This window comes from Molossus molossus, unplaced genomic scaffold (genome assembly GCF_014108415.1).
Source record: "Molossus molossus isolate mMolMol1 unplaced genomic scaffold, mMolMol1.p scaffold_m16_p_3, whole genome shotgun sequence".
Lineage (NCBI taxonomy): Eukaryota > Metazoa > Chordata > Mammalia > Chiroptera > Molossidae > Molossus > Molossus molossus.
Genome location: NW_023425366.1, coordinates 18,814,399 through 18,834,037, shown reverse-complemented (window position 1 = coordinate 18,834,037; position 19,639 = coordinate 18,814,399). Strand labels below are relative to the sequence as shown.

General features: G+C 33.7%; 1 pseudogene; it reads right to left on the bottom strand.

Moving 5' to 3' along the window:
* Positions 1 to 18,569: 18,569 nt before the first annotated feature.
* LOC118642913 lies at positions 18,570 to 18,782 on the bottom strand (annotated as a pseudogene).
* Positions 18,783 to 19,639: the final 857 nt, after the last annotated feature.

The window sequence follows — 19,639 nt, the reverse complement described above, 5'->3', positions numbered from 1 at the left end:
TCAAGTGTTTTAGAATTTGAATGGTATGTAAGAGGCACCAGTAGTTTTAATAATGCAACACCTGACACACCGAATAAAAGGAAATAGTGCTATGGTTACTGATTCTATGTAATAACAAAGTTGTTTATGAATTAAATAACAGTATTTCTATGTCAACTTTGATAGATAATTTTTTGAAATGACCATTAAGTTGTTAGGACATTAATACAACTTTGATAGAACTCACCACTTAATAAATGAAACTCTTATGTATTGCTTTCGACCTATATATGCCAGGACAAAAAACCCAAAACAATAAAAATGGTCACTAGGACACCCTGAAATGTGATAGTTTAAAAACCTCTGTATTTAGCCCTGGCCGGTTTGGCTCAGCAGTTAGAGCGTCGGCCTGCGGTCCTGAGAGACCCGGGTTCGGTTCCCGCTAAGGGCACGTACCTCGGTTGCAGTTTGTCCCCGGCCCTGGTCGGTTGTGCGAGTGGCAGCCACTCGATGTGTTCCTTTCACATCAATGTTTCTCTCTCTCTCTCTTTTCCTCTCTCTCCCCCCCACTCTACCTGAACAAAATAAATAAATAAATAAAAACCTCTGTATTTATCAGATAAGTCAATAAGACACCTCAAAGTTAAGTACATTTCTCAAAGTTGCATGTCTTACCAACTACCGGTTGAACGGTTGAAGTTTAGACTCAAGTTCTTTAACTTCTGAGCTTGTGCTCTTGGCTATTATACTATAAAATATGTAAAAATGTAGAAGCACAAAAAATATGCACACAATATCTTTTGAAATTATAATGCAAAATTCTAGAATATCTGAAAAATAATTATTATTATAGTTTAATACTACAGATAAATTCATAGATATATAGTTTACAAATATTCTATAATTGTTACAATATGAAATATAGTAATGTCTTTGTATGTGTTTGGTATAAGTCATACTTGGTGACAAGATTAGACTCCCAACAAATTCCAGCTCTTGGTCTTTTGTTTTCCACTGAGATAATTACAATTTTGTGTCTTCATTTAAAAGTACAAAACTTTCTTTCATTTGCAATACCTTAAGAAAAATAAATTGATTAATTATACCTTATCAAATTTTAAAACTGGTTTCAAAAGACTGTTAAGCAAATGAAAAATCAAGCCACAGACATATTTCCGAAATATATCCGATAAAGGACTTATTTCATTCATATTTGCATAAATTAAATACTTTATACAAGAAAAAACAGTAACAACTATGCACAAAATCTGAACAATCATTTCACTAAAGATGATCTGTTGATTATAAATAATATTCAACACTATTAGTCACATTGAAACCACAATATGATATCACTTAACACTATCAGGATGGCTAAAATCAACAGAATTGAAAATATCAAATATTGGACAAAATATACTATAACTGGTACTCTCATATGTTGGCAACAGGAACCTGAAATAGTACATCTACTTTGAAAAATTGTATATTACTTAAAAATTCAACATATATTTACCCAATTACCCTCTAACCTTATTTCTAGTTGTTTACCCAAGAGACATATATTCACACAAAAACCTGTATTTGAATGCATAGCAACTTTATTCATAATCATCATAGACAGAAAAAAAAAAAATCAAATGCTTCTCAACTGACAAAGGGATAAACAAATTTTGTACATACATAACCATAGAATACTACCCAGCACTAAGGAAGACCAAACTACTAATAACATGCAAAGACATGGATAACTATGAAAAATAGTCAAGTATAGCAGCAGAAGAGGCAGCTACTTCAGGATTCCTTTCCTATGTTATTTCAGAAACTGCAAAGCTATGAGGAAAGCCATCACAGATGACAGAGTTTGGGTTGGAGGGAGGGGATTGACTAAAAAGGGTCATAGTATCCTTTTGTGATGATGTGGAGAGGGTCATGTAATTGTACGCATTTGTCAAACTTATTGAACTTTTAATTTTAAAAAGGTAAATCACACTTTCTGTGAACTATGTCTCGCCAATCTTGAATTTTAAAATCTAGTTTTGCTTTAAGTCTGATATCCAAAACACAGTGATATATATGGTCATCGTTTCACAGCTTTCCAAATAATGCCCCCAACTTACTTTATTGTAACATATCGTCTAATTATCAGTCAGATCCTTTTGTCATCTACTATAAGAACCTTAAGATACAAAGCAGATTTCTGACTTTCTGAATTATCATGTTTATAGACATATAAAGGTTTAATGGATACATATTTATACTACACACGATTCAGTGGAAAGATAATTTGATTTTAAGCTAACATCTGATAAATAATCTGCATATCATGTCCTTCAAAGCACAGAAGGAGGCAGCAATAACTAGCCTAAGGCTTTTTCCTACTCCTTCTTCCCTCTTGGAACAGGACACACTTGGCCAGAGATGAAAAATGTCATGAGTCTCTGAACTGTTAAATTTTCGTTTCAGCTGCCAAATTTAAAGTATCACTTTCTCCACTTTTATTATAACCTAATCCGTCCCCCACCTTCTCTTGCAATTAGTGTTTAGCTGCACTTAATTTTATGTGTAATTCCCATAAAACTTCTAACACACATCTGGCACATAATCTAATCTCAAAACTTATGGTATAATAATGATAACTTTTATTATTATTTTATCTTCATAAGAAATATTTTTATGTTATGTGATTAAAAAGAAGTTATTTTACATTTTCTTTGTAGAAACTAATTTTGCAAGCCATGATTTAAAATGTGTTCCACTATTTTATGTTTTGCGGAGTTTTTAGATATTAGATATACAATATCAATGTTAAAAAAAAAAAAAAAAAAAAGTATTAAAAGCTCATTCTGGCCAGACATTAGGCCAAGTGTTCGGGATTTGATAATGCCATGTATTTTTTGTCATTGTGATTTTGAAGTTCTCTTGTGTGTGACATATTGGCTTACTGGAAGTGTTTATTACTACCGTGATCATTAGTAGGCTTTGTTAAATTCATCTTCCTTTTAGATCTCAGAGCTAAAGCTGCTGATCCACAGGGCTCATAGTGAACTGCCAATGGATATAAGGAAAATAATTGATCAATCGATACTGTTAAAAATGAACTTCTCCTGAACATCCCATATTCATTGTAAGAGGGTTTGGTGCTCTAACATGCAAGGAGACTCGAATAGAAAAGCTTTTCCGGTTTAATTGAATGTTTCGGGGAAGAACTGCTGGTATTTAATTATCTATGGTCCTATTGTTTGACTAAGTCTGCGAATATTCACTGCATCTAATTCCATTCCTGGGACTAACAGCACTTAGCTCAACTTTCTGGTTGTAAGAGGAACAGAATCATGAGGATGGAGGAGACAGTTCTTGTTTACCTAAGGAATCCAGCAAACAAAGTAAACAAGCAGAATAGTCATCTCCAAGTGAAATTGATGGAGGAGATTGATGATCTAAAATTAAACAAATGAGCAATTAACCCATACCTGAATAAGTTGCAATATTAAACACAAAACAATGTCTGGAGAATGTGAGACATATTTTAAAAATACAAATTTAATAGAGAAATTGAAGACCTATATCTTCTGATTAAACTCCAAAAAATTAGAAGTAAATAATAAAGAACAAAAATATAATTAAGTACTCTTCTTAAATAAATTAATAAATAAAACTATACTAGTAGTACTAGTAGAATATAATGCATAAAAATTAGTTTAATAAATTAGAAAACAAAAATCATAAAAAGAAAAAAGCTTATTTTTAACTTTAAAATATGAGAAAAGTCAGTCAACAATTTATGTATTCGATTAAGCTGAATTAGAAAGAGCAACATTATATGTTTGAGAATGAAAGAAAAGAAATAACAATAGCAAAAGGATTAATGAAATCAAATGAAAATTGTTTGAAATGCCATTAAAATTAAAGTACAAAAGAAAAGGATGATTTATCCAGAAGTATAAATTTAAAATTTCCCTTAAACAAATAGTTTTTAATTTTAAGAGATTTTTAATGTGAACTATCAGGTTCATGTTTTCACAAGTAATTTCTTTTAACTTTTAAAGAACAGGTAATTCAAATAATATTTAAACAAGTGCTGGCCTAGAAATAATAGTAGTATTGAAACAGCAACTATGTGATTGAAAATGGCATAGTTCATTTGTAAATCAGCATTAATCAAAGGAGTAAGGCATTGGAAAAAGAACAGACACTTATTTTAGTGGAATAAAATTGAAGGTTCAAAAATTTATTATAGTATACATAGGATTGCACTAGATAAATACATTGTTATTTTTCAAGCCAAGTGGAAATAAAACTAGACACTTATATCACAAACTATCAAAAATAAATTTTCAAAAAAATTTTCAGTGAGTTAATTTTTTATACATATTAAATTATAATCATTTTATTATTGGTGAGATATTTTTAACCAGGCAAAGAACAGTATCTATATAGGAAAACGAACGGACTACTTATAAAAATTTAAACTCAGAGATTTCAAAAGCACAATAAATAGAAAACAGATATTAAGAAAATATTTGAAATCCAGATTATAGATAAATTTTTATAATCTAACTACAAAAAAATACTCTTGACATAACATAACTATTGGGAAAGGACACAGGTAAGAAATTGATGAAGACTAAATCAAAATAGGCAAATATTATTTATATATAAAGTGACTAAAAACTAATAGTCAATTAGAGTAGTCCATTAAAGTAATTACGTATCACCCAGTCTTAGAAATTTATAAATGTTTTCTGTGAAGGGCTGATAATAAATGTTTTAATAAATATTGTGGGCTATGTGATTTCTCTGACAGGTATTCAATTCTGTCACTTGTAGCACAAAGGCAGCCATAGGTAACAGTAAATAAATGGATGTGACCATGTTTCAATGAAAGTTTATTTACAAAAATATGCAGTTGGAAGAAATGATTGTTCCAATGGATATTGATGTCCATGCAAATGAGGTATTTTGTGATGGAAGAAAAGTGAAAATATAGAAAATGCCCGTCAGTCAAGACTTGGTGTCATAAATTATATCATGTCAATAACATATTAGGCAGCTATTGATCAAGCTAACAGACAACAAATACTGTACTAACTATACCAGTTTCACAAGTACTACAACTGAAAGCAAGAAATGGTGTTCATATCCAAGGTTTGTTGTCTCGAACATTTGAAGAATGAGTATATGGACAAAGGGGTAAATGAAAGGAAACTTTATTTCAAAGATAGACAGACTCCCCACAGTGGGGAGGGACTGAAGTGGGTTTGCCAGTGGGGCTCTGTTGTCTAGGGATGGATATATACCTTGCTCACCTCAGATTGAGCCTTACAAGGAATTCTGCCTTAGCAACATTCATACATTTTAAAGCTTGAGTTTTCTGCCCTAGATCATGAATAAGGGTCTTAGTGGCTTCCCTTTTTTGATAATTTCAACTTCTCCCAGACTATTAATGAGGAGGAAGGGAAACGCTGTTGGAGAAACCCTGTGCTTGTTTTTGGGTGTCTCCCCCAAATCCAACCTTGGTTTCTTATAATCCTTTCTAAGGTAACCTGGCTTTCTGCAATAGAAACACATTCTCTAGTTTTGTAGCAGAACTCATTCAGCAATCCTGTTGCCTTGCTTGACACCAGCCTTTCTGTTTTATGTTGTTTTTTTGTTATGTAATTGACCTGTGTTCCTTCCAGGAGCTTCTAATTTGCACTTCTATTAATGGGGCCTGGGAGTTCTGGCCTTGGAGGCACAATTTTCATGCTGATTTTAGTTTTATTTTGATACCAAACAAACCTCCAGATATGCTGTGCACTGGGTTGCCTGCCTGTGTGCTGAGCTCCAGGTCATCTCAAACTTCCCATGTGTCTCAGCCTTGCCTTCCCATGAACCCATTCATCCTTCACTGCCTAACCTGCCTCTATCTCCTCACACCCATTTGAGGAAACACTTTTACTGGAAACAAATGATGCAAAGAGATAAACACCAACATCACAATTTTTTTTATGTATACTAAAAATATCTGGGCTAAAAATTCTGATTATTATCAAAAGAGAAAAAACAAAAGATTGTCCAAGTGTTGTTATACTGTAATACAGAAGTCACTGATGAATCTTAAACTTTCCATTGTATTTGAGATTTAAGAAACTAGGGCCCAAAGTTTTATGTACATTTCATGAGTAACTGTAAAGGTACAGGATACTGAAGTTTATTTCAAGAATGTTTACTACTAGTTAGTCTACATGCAAACTGAATCCAACTGATAACTCAAGGAAAAATTGTACTGATAGAAACCAAGATATAATTTTGTAATATTCACAGTTCAGATGTTCTTTTAAAATGTTGTAAAATTAGTAATAAAATTAAATCACAGAAAAGTTAGTATTTTAATATATAATAAATTCTAAACATTTAATAAGAATAAATAGCATTTTATTAGATTCTTCACAAATTAAAAATATAAGAAACATTTCAATATTTTAATGATAATTAGAGAATATATGAATTTGACTAATTGAAAATATCTAAATGGAACAATACTATCATGTAAAGAAGTTAGAGGTAGATATTTATATTAAGATTGAGTATTTATAAGTACTTACTTTTAAGGCAATATTATTTTTGTACATAGAAAGGTTGAAAAGTGTATATGCCCTATGATGCATATGTTATTGTAACTTTACATATAAGTCAATTGTTATTGAATGGTAGATTTATTGGTGATATTTATTACTCTGTTAGCTTTTTTTAAAATTGTTTTTAATTGATTTTTAGAGAGCGAGGAAGGGAGAGGTAGAGAGATAGAAACATCGATGGGAGAGAACATCAACCGGCCACCTCCTGCATGCCCCTCACTAGGGATCAGGCCCACACTTGGGCATGTGCCCTGAATGGGAATCGAACCAGTGACCTCTTGGTGCTTGGGTTGACGCTCAACCACTGAGCTACTCCATTCGGGCTACTCTATTAGCTTTTCAATGTTTCATTTACTTTTCAATGCACATGTATTGCTCTAATCAGGTATGTAAGTAAAAGTATTTCAGAGTTGTTTTAAAATTGATTGTTTATAAAACAGATTTAACTTCCATCCCCGGAGCGACTTATCTCATGTATAAGTTGTAGTGGGGTCACCACTTGACAGGTAATATGACATAACATTTTATTCAAGTCATTGGGCATATATCATGAGATTTTACAAAAAAATATATGGTACCTACCTTAAAGCCAATAAATAACAGAAATGTATTGCCTCACAGTTTTGGCAGCTAGAAGTCTGACTTTGAGGTGTCAAGAGTGTTAGTTCTCTCTGGGAGCTGTGAGGAAGAATCTCTTCCATGGTTTCTACTAGATTTTGGTGGTTTGCTGGCAATCTTTGGCATTCCTTGGCATGTAGGTGCACCACCCCGAGTCCTGCCTTCATGTTCTCAAAACATTATACCTGGGTGATGTCTTCTGTTCTTCACATGACCTTTTATAAGGGAAACACTCATAATGGATTCAGGGTCATTTGTACTCTATGACCTCATCTTAACTAATTATAGCTATAACAACCCCATCTCAAAATATAGTCACATTCTAAGGTACTAGAGGCTAGGACTACAACATAGGAATTTGGGGGTAACACAATTCCAACCTACAATAGACCCTATAATATGTTTTCATGGAAAAATAAATATTATTTGTAGTTAATTTAGTGTTTTCAAGTTTATTTTTTAAAGTTTTTTCTTTTCTTCCAGGTTTGTGTGTTTTTATTGAAACTGCATTATTTTGTTATTAAAATGTATATTTAAAGATAAATTGGAATGAATAAACATTGAAATAGATCACTTTTTAAAAGAAAAATCTTTTCCAGAAAGTGTTCTGTGAGTAGAGCTGTTTTCCCTTATTTTTACTTACCTGAACAATATTCTTAACAGTAACATTATGATACATTCTGTCAAACCAGGATTTTAGCTTAATTTTTTTAATACTTGAAGAAGTATTTGTAAAAAAATTCTGAACCTATATATAAGAGTGAAAGCAACATTAATCACTGAGATTATGAAAAATTTAAGTGACTGATGTTGGTGATAATAAAATAAAGAGTAGTAGAAAGGACAAATAAGTTTGGGGAGAGAAATGCAAAAAAAACCCACTTATTCTTAAAATGATGGCTTGCTGAAGCCTCATTAGAAATGTCTGCTCTTTTAATGTACAAAGACTCAGAAGTGCTATAAATTGGCTTCTATTAGGGTTGGGATGGATGAGAGGAAAGGAAAGGGAGGAATTATTTCTATATTTAGATGTATTAGGAAGGAAGAAAGGCAGGAATTTTATTCTCATTCTTACCTCTTTCCCCTCTTCCCCTTTGATGGAAATGAGTGGCTATTCTTTTCATTGATTCCCCTTCTTCCCAGACCCCCCTGCCTTATACACTCTAATTCAAAGCTTTTCAGGCAAAGCTGAATTAGAGAAGACCATTTAGGGAGATAAGTCTGAATGAATAATTCAAACTTCTGACTCCTGACTTTCTGAATTTATTTAGATCTGACATAACTTAGTTTCAAATATCAAAGAGCAGGCCAGCCCTGAATGGACATCTACAATTGTAATAGGAAAAGAGTAAATAATGATTAATCAGCTTAAGATCACTTTTTTCACCCCAAACTATTTTTTTTTTTTTAAATAAAAGTTATTAATTTTGATGTATAAAATAAGTAGAAATGCCATTTTTATGTTAGTGTGTTTGGCATCATGTTTAATAAACAACTCCCTGCCCATCTCTTGAAAACATTTCACTCTATTACCTTTTATATGTATATCTGCACTACACTAGACATTTTTATGTATGTTATGAGGCAGAAATACTCAAATCTAAAATCACTAATATCCTTAAAAAAGCAGGACATTCTCTTCTTTATAAGACACTCATAAGAATATTGTTTTCTGCAGACCTATGTCCTGTGCTTGGATGATTTTTAAAGAGATATTAATGTGGGAATCTCTCATATATGGAGTATAATATACATGTATGTATGTGCATATGTATTTTATCAATTGTAAATTTAAGGAATAGAATTGTTATGTACATTTAAAATTATCTAGTAAGGCTATCTGAATTAATGACTATAGAAAGGTCAATGGATAAGATGACCATCTCTTCAAGTGTATACTGAATTGAATTAACACATTATGGAAAGAGAAAGTGGATAAAGTACTAATTGGCCATAAAAAAAGAAGGAAATATTATCTTTTGTGACAGCATAGATGGACCTATGGAGCATTATGCTAAGTGAAATAAGCCAGTCAGAGAAAGATAAACATCATATGATTTCTTATATATGGAACCTAATGAACAAAATAAACTAACAAACAAAATAGAAACAGACTCATAGATACAGAGAACAGACTGATGGCTATCAGAGGGGAAGGGGATCAGGAGGCTGGGTAAAAATGGTGATGGGATTAAGAAAAAAAAGACACAACAGACACAGACAACAGTACGGTGATTACAGAAGGAGAGAGGGGTGGGGAAGTGGAAGAGGGTAAAGCGGAGGAGAAATAGTGGTGGAAGGGGATGCTTTGAGTGGTGAATGCATGATAAAATATGCAGGTGATATATTACAGAGTTATATACTTTAAACCTTTATAATTTTATTAACCAATGTCACCCTCACAATTTCAATAAACATTTAAAAAATTAACACATTATGGGAAGAGATAGTTTGCCTCTGTGCTCATGTGAACACATCATAAATATCAGAGTAAATTTTACTATAGCAACAACATGGAAACTTTACAGTAGCAAAAACATATGTAAGAAACAAACAAAAAAATAGCATAAGAAATTTTTGCTAAACTCAAAATGGCATTCACAGAAGTAATATATTTCAGGATGAATCTCCTGCTGTCCAGTTGAGAAAGATGCTAAATCTAAGGACCATAAAAAATTTGTTTTTGTTTTTTTTCTCTTTCTGATTTTATGCTCATCTAATGTGTTACAAAGGTGGTTTTAAGTAGTTTAAGCAAAAATATAACACTACAAAATAAAATAAATTCATTGATTTTGAGCTAGCAAAATTGATGAAAGAGTATTAGCAAACAGGTACCAGACCAAGTACCTTGTAGTGGTAGAAACACTATGATTCCTGTGCCCATACTCATGTTCCCAAGGGCTTAATGTTCCATCATTTGATCAGTCTCTACATTAATAACTAACAGTTTGGAGATCATGGATGGAGGGTTTCCTTAATTCATCTAATCCATTTTAGACACCTTCAGTGTCTGCCACACAGAGTAGCAGAGGAAGAAACTTACCTTTCGTGGGAGGCAGTAGTGAGAGGCAGGCATCAGGGATAATCATTTTTCTGAAACTATATAAAATGGAGAATTTTCCCCAAAGGATATTTAGATAATCACAGCTGTGATACATTTACACAATGGAATACTACTTGGCCATAAAAATAAAGGAAATTTTACTCTTTGCAACAGCATGAATACATTTAGAGAACATCATGCTAAGTGAAATAAGGAGTCAGAGAAAGACAAGTACCATACGATTTCACTCATATGTGGAATCTAATGAACAAAATGCACTGACAAGCAAAAGAGAGACAGAATCATAGATAGCAGACAGCTGTCTCAGGGAGCTGAATGGGTGTTGCTGGTTGGGGGGCGGGGTTGAGTAAAAAATTAAAAAAAAAAGAAAAAGAAATCATGGCCATGAACAATGGTGTGGTGGTTGTGGGGGGTGGAGGAGGGTATAGGGTTTACAAAAGGTAATGAAAGAAAGAAAAGAAAGAAAGAAAGAAAGAAAGAAAGAAAGAAAGAAAGAAAGAAAGAAAGAAAGAAAGCAAAGAGCGAGAAAGAAAGAGCTAACTATAAATACAATACATTTTTAAGAATTGAGGGATAAGAGCCCTGGCCGGTTTGGCTCAGCGGTTAGAGCGTCCGCCTGCGGTCCAGAGAGACCCGGGTTCGGTTCCCGCTAAGGGCACGAACTTCGGTTGCAGTTTGTCCCCGGCCCTGGTTGGTCATGCGGGTGGCAGCCACTCAATGTGTCCCTTCACGTCGATGTTTCTCTCTCTCTCTCTTCCTCTCTCTCCCTCCCACTCTATCTGTACAAAAAATGGAAAAATATCCTCGGGTGAGGATAAGAAAAAAAAAAAAGAATTGAGGGAAAAGAGAGCAACTGATGTGAATGGGTAATAAAAGTAAAAAGTCTTCTGTACCAAGGAGACCCTTGATAAGTAACCCAACTTCTCAAGTATTTCATTCCATGAGACATATTTGATAGGCTTGTGATGAAGTCATTTGTGTTCCAATAACTGAAAATAAAAATATGCATTTTTTATTAAACAGACATCTAGTTTATTCAAAATTCAAATCTGAAATTAATTAGTACAACTAAATAATTAACAGATCACTGGGTAACTAGAAAATAGTTTCTCTACATAGAGGCTGAAAGTCACACTAACTGTAGATGGTCAATTTGACTGCGAGTTATGGAAAACCTTATTTGAAGTGAAATCTAGGAATGTGAGCCACAGAAAAAAAAGTGTGACAATTTATATTTAGCCTTAGGTTTTATACACTTAATAGGCTATTGAAAATTGGTCTGAAAAATGAACTTCTATTGATTTAATTCTTTTTCTTGTTGTTTTCTTTCTGGGATGTATTCTTCAAGGAATAAATTTCTCCCAGTCTCAAAATGCTACACCTGAAAAGCAAAAAACAATGGAAAATGTCATGTTTAAAAAAAATAATAATAACACTGAAGAAGGAGCTAAATCTAGGCAATAGATTGAAATTTAAGTGTTCCCTTAGCTAATAGTTTTATCACAGCATTAACCTTCTTGTTATATAAAAAAAATCCGTATTCAATATTCTCTGTAAATCCATAACCCTTGGAGACAACACTCTGATCTTTCTGACACTACTTAAATGCACTCTACCCTCCGCGGTGCTCTGACTGATGTGGATTTTCTGAACCTGTATTACTGTACACTGGTTGTTTTCACATGGAGGTCGGGCTTCAGGTCATCAGCACTCTGCCTTTCAAATTTACTGCCTGCAGACAGAGGATGTCTTTCCCCTCTCTAGGGATATTGTACTTATGGAGCCTTGAACTTGTAGCCTGAACATAGAGTCCACACAATCAAAGCATATGTTAACTGCCTTGCCTACTGTAAGAGAAAGAATATTCACCCCCAGAATTAGAGCACTCTCATGAATGCCCTCATGACAGAGCATGCAGTCTCAGAAGACTTATTTTGTTTTCATGTAGGAAGGATAACTAACAATATTTAAGTAATAAATAATACTGCTCTTTGCAATGTTTAAGGCAGGGGAAATACGTATTTGTTAGACACCCATTTTCCTTGGCTATTGACTGAAAATATAAATTCTCTTTCGTTTACTTTTATTGAATGTATTGGGGTTACATTGGTTAATAATATTATATAGGTTTAAGTCCTGGCTGCTTTGGCTCAGCAGTTAGAGCGTTGGGCCGCAGACCAGAGAGTCCTGGGTTCGGTTCCCGCTAAGGGCACGTACTTCGGTTGCGGTTTGTCCCCAGTCCGTGTTGGGGTTGTGTGGGTGGCAGCCACTTGGTGTGTCTCTCTTGTGTTGATGTTTCTCTCTCGCTCTCCCTCCCACTCTATCTGAAGATAAATGCAAAAAAAAAAAAAAAAAGTCCTTGGGTGAGGATTAAAGAAATCATAATATTATATAGTTTTAAGGTGTATATTTCTATAATATGTCATCTGTATATTGTATTGTGTGTTCTCCACCCCAAGTCACCAAGTCATGTCTCTTTCCATCATTGTTTATCTCCCCTTTATACTCTCATACCTCCCAGTACCCCATTTCTCCAGACCGCAGGCCAACGCTCTAACCGCTGAGCCAAACTGGCCAGGGCCCACCCAGTACCCCATTTCTTATCTTCATTCTCTTCCTGACCCTGCACTTGTATTCCAACATATTGGAATCAAATTGATACCAAAAGAGTGCTTAAAATTCTGCATGATAGACTCAATACTGGCAATAGCCACAAAGTAAAGACATTAAGGACTTAAAGTTGACTGAGCCCAGCCGGTGTGGCTCAGTGGTTGACCATTGACCAATGCACCGAGAGGTCACTGGTTCAATTCCCAGTCAAGGCACATGTCCAGATTGTGGGCCAAATCCCCAGTGGGGGGCATGCAGGGGGCGGCCAATGAATGTTCTCTTTCAACAATATTTCTCTCTCTCTCTCTTGCTCCCTCTCCCTTCCTCTCTCTTTAAAATCACTGAAGAAATAAAAATTTTTTTAAAAAGGTGACTGAAATACGATAGCTCTAACAATAGAAAGTATCAAAGAATTGCTAGGTGGTTGTGGACAAAGAATAAATATTCAAGCCAAGAATTTGCAGTTAGAGTATCTTGAGTTCAAGACAATAAAAAGAATGGATACATGAGATACAGTAGATATAAAGAATGTTCTTCAAGTGTTCAACACAGTGAAAGGAAAATTTTTGTTTTTGTTTGTTTACTTGTTTTTTTTTATAAAATATTGAAATTATCAGGTTGATGACAAGATTTCTGTCTGGGAAAAACGTAGAAGACCATACATAAAAGTGTTTATTAGTTAAAATAATTTTGAGGGTTTTATTAGTGGCTTAAATATCTTTTGATAGGAAATAAAGGGGTACATATTTGTGTGTGTACTCAGATTTAAAAATATAAATTTATATAGTTGAAGTGGTTAAACTAATACTAATTCCTGCTTAATTTTTAAGTGTTGGGTCAAACTTTCAAACTTCGTTCTCAGATTCCTTCTCTCCACAGCTGTTCACATTTTTGGCTATCTAGTCCTTCTGTGTTTCTTTGCATATTTCCAATAGTGAACATTTCCTACCACTATGTGTTCATATGTTTGTATTATCCACTAAGCGGTCAGTCCCTTGAGGGACTAATACAGTTCCTGTTTCATCAAACCACAGTAGGTACCTGATACAGGTTTCCTACATGAATAAATGATGATCTCTCTTTTCATTATTAGCATTTGGTGTTTTTTATTCATGACAGACTCATGTTATCAATACTAAGAGAGAGAGAGAAAATTTTTTTTCAGTATCCAAAATTTTGGGGGTTTTGATAAAGAAATACATATTTTTTATTTTTGACAGAGATACAAATATTTTTGGCATTATTGTGAGAGCTCATGTTGCCATGAGTTAAATATATCATTGCCACTTGTACTCCAAATACAAGTCAGTGATGTTAAGTAATGTATTGCAGAGTAGAAAAAATAATTAACTTGAGATACAAGGAAATAATCATCGCTCAAAAGATATTCATTGAATAATATTGATATATAAACTACTATTACAGACATTATGTTTATGGTAATGAATGAAAGAGAAAAAAATTCCTGTCCTCATAAGTTTATACCCAAGTGAATATAGACATTCACCTGAAAATTAATGGCTCTTATGTTATTTCATGTTATTTTACTGTATCATTGTTCCTATTAAGTGCTATAAATGTAATATTTCACATACTTTTAAATAAATAATATGGTGCTCTATATGACAATATTTAATTTTACTTACTACATTTCTATTTACTTTGAAATATGTGTAATCATTTATAAATTCAGGGCTTATAGATTTTTGTCCTTACTTTTGAAAAAAATAATTTGTTCATTTACTATTTCCCCCTAAAGATTTCAACCACTGCATGTAACTTCCAAACAAATATACATACCCACAGACACAACAAGACATATCAAAATTTTATTTTTTATTGTATATCTCAACCAAATTTTTGTGCAAAAACTGATTCTTAATGAAAATTAAAACTGACTTTATACTTTAAAGATATAGTACAGATTGTTGAAAGACACTGAAAGATAAATTTTTCAGTATGCTTAAAACCACTAATTTCCAAGAATGAAAATAACCTTTTACACACAAACACACACACGCACACACATGCACACACAAAGCATGCTCCTTGTAAAAACACATCATCTAGTCCTTTGCCCTAAAATCCACTTTAAAATTGAATATTATACTTTTGTTTGAAATTAAATACCTACTGTAATTGGTTATTTTAAAAACTAATTTATAATAGAAGCTTACATGTTTTAAGGATTAACTCCTAAGGATCAGCAAATGTTAAAACCATGCAGCACCCCAGGCACTTTTACATCCTGACCTTTTATTTTCATTAAATGTGCTATGTAAAATTGAATTTTGATGTAGTTTCTGCCTTCGTTGTAGCCCTCAGTGACTTATAGAATCAGCAATTAGCATATTTTAAAACAAAATCGTTTTACTTCAGATTGTCCTAGCCCGTTTCTCCCACACCTCGGTGCCTGATGTGACCCGTGGTAACTGACGGCAGATGATTGCTTCGCGGGACACTTAAAGCTCATCACGCCACGCGGGTGCACATGAATGTAGCGTTTATCTTCCTTTTAACAAGCCCTGTCAAAGGAGGGAGACCCAATTTCACACATTAGAAGAAAAGAGACATTTAGTACCACTAATCAGTGATGAAGGAAAGCACATGTGAAATGAGTTTGGGGTGGGTGAACATTTTTCCAATTACCAAGCTATAGACTATAGGGAAAATATGATAAACAGGAGGATGGATAGCTCTGGCTTCACTGTTTTGAGAAAAAGGATGATTATTAATATGGAACGCTCACTGATTTCCCACACAGAAATGCGGCCGAAGATGATCTAAAGTTCACAGAATGTGGCAAGTTATTTCTCAAACTGAAAAGGAATATAGACCTTAAAACAGTAAATGTGATGGTGGCGTGGATGGTGGTCATGATGGCTGTTGTCTCATCTCATGCAATTCAGTTAGAGGAAGTTGCTAAGCCCTGTGTACTGCAATTACAGAGAAAACACATTCAAATGAATACGTTGTTTTAAAATAAGAACAACATGAGAAAGCTTTTTGGAAAAATATTACCCAGGCCTATGTAAAAATAAATCAATAAATAAATAATAAAGTTGACATTTTAGAAAGACGCCTCAAATTTATTATTCTAAATGTTCACATGTGCACACACAGACTCACAAACACACAAAAATAAAAAAGTCCATTGCATGTTATTGAAATGAAAACCTTTCTGTGAAGTGGGACTGGTAACACAAGGAAAAAAAAAAACAAAACCCTACATACAGGAAGAAAATATTTGTAATCAAAAAGACCCTTGCAAGATTCTAGACTCAAAACTCAACATTATAAAAAGCAAACATAATGAAAATTTAAAAAATGGCCTAAAGAATAAACATTTAGGCCCCCCCCCCAAAAAAATGTAGGATACACAAATGACAAGTAGATACATGAAAAAATATCTGTTCAACATCATTAACTTTTAGGGAAATGTGACTTAAAACCACAAAATGTCAGTGGTTCTACACAGCTCTTAAATGGAAACAAAGCAGGACAACAAAACTCACAGTGCCAAGTGTTGAGGACATAGAGCAAAATGGGAACTCTGATACATGGTTAGTGGGAATGAAAAATAGCACAGTAACTCTGGAAAATAATTGAGCTGTTTCTTATAAAGCTACAAGTGAACTTAATGTACAAGCCAGAAATTCTGTTCTTAGGAATTTAGAGAATTCAAAATTATATCCATACTAAAACCTATATAAAAATATTTATAGCAGCCATAATTATAATAACACTGATCTTGAAACAACCCAAATGTCCCCCACAGGTGAAAACATAAATACATTGTGGTGCACGCACAGAAATAGAAAACCGTTCTCCAATATAAAAGAGCAAACTGGATAGATAGATGCAGCAACTTGGATGAATAGTAAAAGAATTATTTTGAGTGGGAAAAAAAAAAAAAAAAATACAGCACCAAAAGGTTTTATGCCCAGCTAGTGTGGCTCAGTGGTTGAACATTGACCTATGCACCAAGACATCCCTGATTCAATTCCTGGTCAGGGAACATGCCTCGGTTGTGGGCTCCATCCTTGAAGTCAATTGATGTTGATGCTTCTCTCATCCATGTTTCTTTCTCTCGCTAAAAAATAAATAAATGATAAATAAATAAATAAATGAATAAATAAATAAGTTTTATGCTTGTGTCTAATTTTAGATGACATTTTCCAAAGGAAAATGCTATGGTTTTGGAGAAAAAAATCAGTAGTAAGCAGGAGTCGGTGACTGAGACAAGTTGTGACTACAAAAAGATAGTACACAGGAGCTTTTTTGGACTAATGGAACTGTGGTGAGTTCATGAATATATACATGTGTTAAAATGTATATAACTATACAGAAAACAGTCAATCGTATGTAGGTTACTTTAAAATGAGAAAAAAAAAGTACAGATGTATCATTTTGGTTTAGTGCCAAGACTCTCTTTTGAACATGGATATAGTGTTTAGGGTTCTGTTTTTTGTTTTTTTTTCTATTTGTAAAAATATACCTGTAATTATTTATATACTATTTCTAAACCCTTTTCTCTAAAGTGGAATGATATGTTTCAGACACCTGTGAATAAGTCTGAGGATAAAAATGCACCCCCCAATAATGGTAGAGTGAGCCTGGCCAGTGTGGCTCAGTGGTTGAGCATCGACCCATGTACTAAGAGGTCGCCAGTGTGATTCCTGGTCAGGGCACATGCCCAGGTTGTGGCCCAATTCCCAGTGGGGGGCGTGCAGGAGGCAGCCAATTGATGTTCTCTCTCATTGATGTTTCTATCTTTCCTTCTCCCTTCTCTCTCAAAAATCAATAAAGAAAAAAACATTTAAAGAAAGAAGAAATGGTTGAGTGAATAATTAGAGGAAAGGAGGGGAAATTACTACATCATTGCAAATTCCACAGAGTTATGAAAGCTTGGCTCCCTATCAGATAAAAGTTGGCATTGGAACTCAAGAAAAAAATCTGTATTTACATTTCTATAGCGTTTGTGGGAATTTAAATGCCTAAAACTTTCTGGCTTTCTGGGATGGATTTCACATTAAATAAGAATTATTTTTCTAATGAGACTAAAGGGAGTTAGGAAATTAGTAGTGTTTTATTAAATATCCAGATGCCTTATCCATTTATCTCATTTAAGTCACAATTTCATGAATTTTTATTACCTGGATTTTGCACATGTGGAAATTAAAGATCATATGGTTTAGATATGTTCCCCAATGTCAGATAGCTGGTAAAAACAGATGGAATAGAAACTAGTTACTGTACTCCTTATTATATTAATAAGTATTACCTAGAGTTTTTACTGCACCTAAGTTGGTGAAATACAAAATAAAGAAAAGCAAAGAGTGCTGTGTTTCTAGTCCAGATAACTAAGAAATACAAACGTTCTTTCTTTGTGACCTCAGGGAGAGAAATTGCTAGGTAATCCCAAATCCTGTTCTTTATGTTTCTGGACTTTTGGCTGGGTACATGACCATGTAACCCAAAAACTACATTTCTTGATGAAAAGTATCCACGGGACTTTGGTCTCACCAGTAGGATGGGAGAAATGTGCACTTCATTATTTGCATAAAATAGAATTTTTTGTTCTTCTTTTTTGCTTTTTGCCCTTCCTGTGAGTCAGAACATATTGATAACAATAAATACCAACTTCACTCACACTAAGACAATCCCCAAAGGTATGGTCAGGGAACCCTGATTTCTGAATGACATAGTAGAACAGAGTGGCCCCCCCTCTGGCCTTACTCCAGCCTGCCACTGGAGTCTCGATGAACAGTGGGAGGGGTAAGAAAAATTAAAAGGTAAAGTCTTTAATTTATATGGCTGTATTTTTGATAAATTTGTTAAACTGATAAGAACAGATACTACACTTGATCTTAGCCAAAAGGCCAAGTTATAACAGTTTTGTGTAGACTCTAGTAGATATATTTGGTAAACTTAATATTTATATAGAAATATCATGAAAACAATTTATAAGACAAATGAAAAGAATGAATGCAGTCAGATGTAGTGGAAGAAGTAGCCATGTCCTCTTGTCTAGTTTAGGATAATCTTGTTAAATGTATCATGATTGATATCATTATGATAACAATTTTCTCCAATAAAATGATGTTTTATTTTTAAAAAATAGTATAGCAACCATGAATAGGCCCTTAACGTTTTACATGATTGTTAGGATCTGAAATCTGTCTAGACTATAAAGCAATTCATCACATATAGTTTATTATTATTCATTTAATGTCATTTTATCAAATTGAAGCTAATAATTTAGAAGGCTAGAGTTGTAACTTGGACTACGTTGACACTGAGTGAAGAAAGAACAGTCTGCCATAGAAATAGCTTTTATTAAAAAATCAGAAGAAGACTTTTCTAAAATGTTTAAAAGCAAATTTAAAGTCCTTACTTATAATCACAAGTACCTATTCCTTGGACTATACTCAGTAGTAAATGAATGAATAAGATAAAGGTTAAGGACTGAGAAGAAAATTGGAATATTTTATTGCCAGACATCAACATTTCAGGAACAAGTGTGTTGTGTTCCAGGAGTACGCTCCTGGTTGAGTGGAGGCTCTAACCAATCCTTTCACACAAGGTTTGTCCGTGGGGTTAGTTCCCCAAGCTCCCCTACAAAGTCCTCTTATCTGTAAGTTACCTGGAAAAATAGAAATCACACATCTCCATCTGCCCTATCATTTTAGATTCCCCCGTCACTTTGACTCATTACGAACAGCTGGCCTCCAGCAATGTGTCTCCT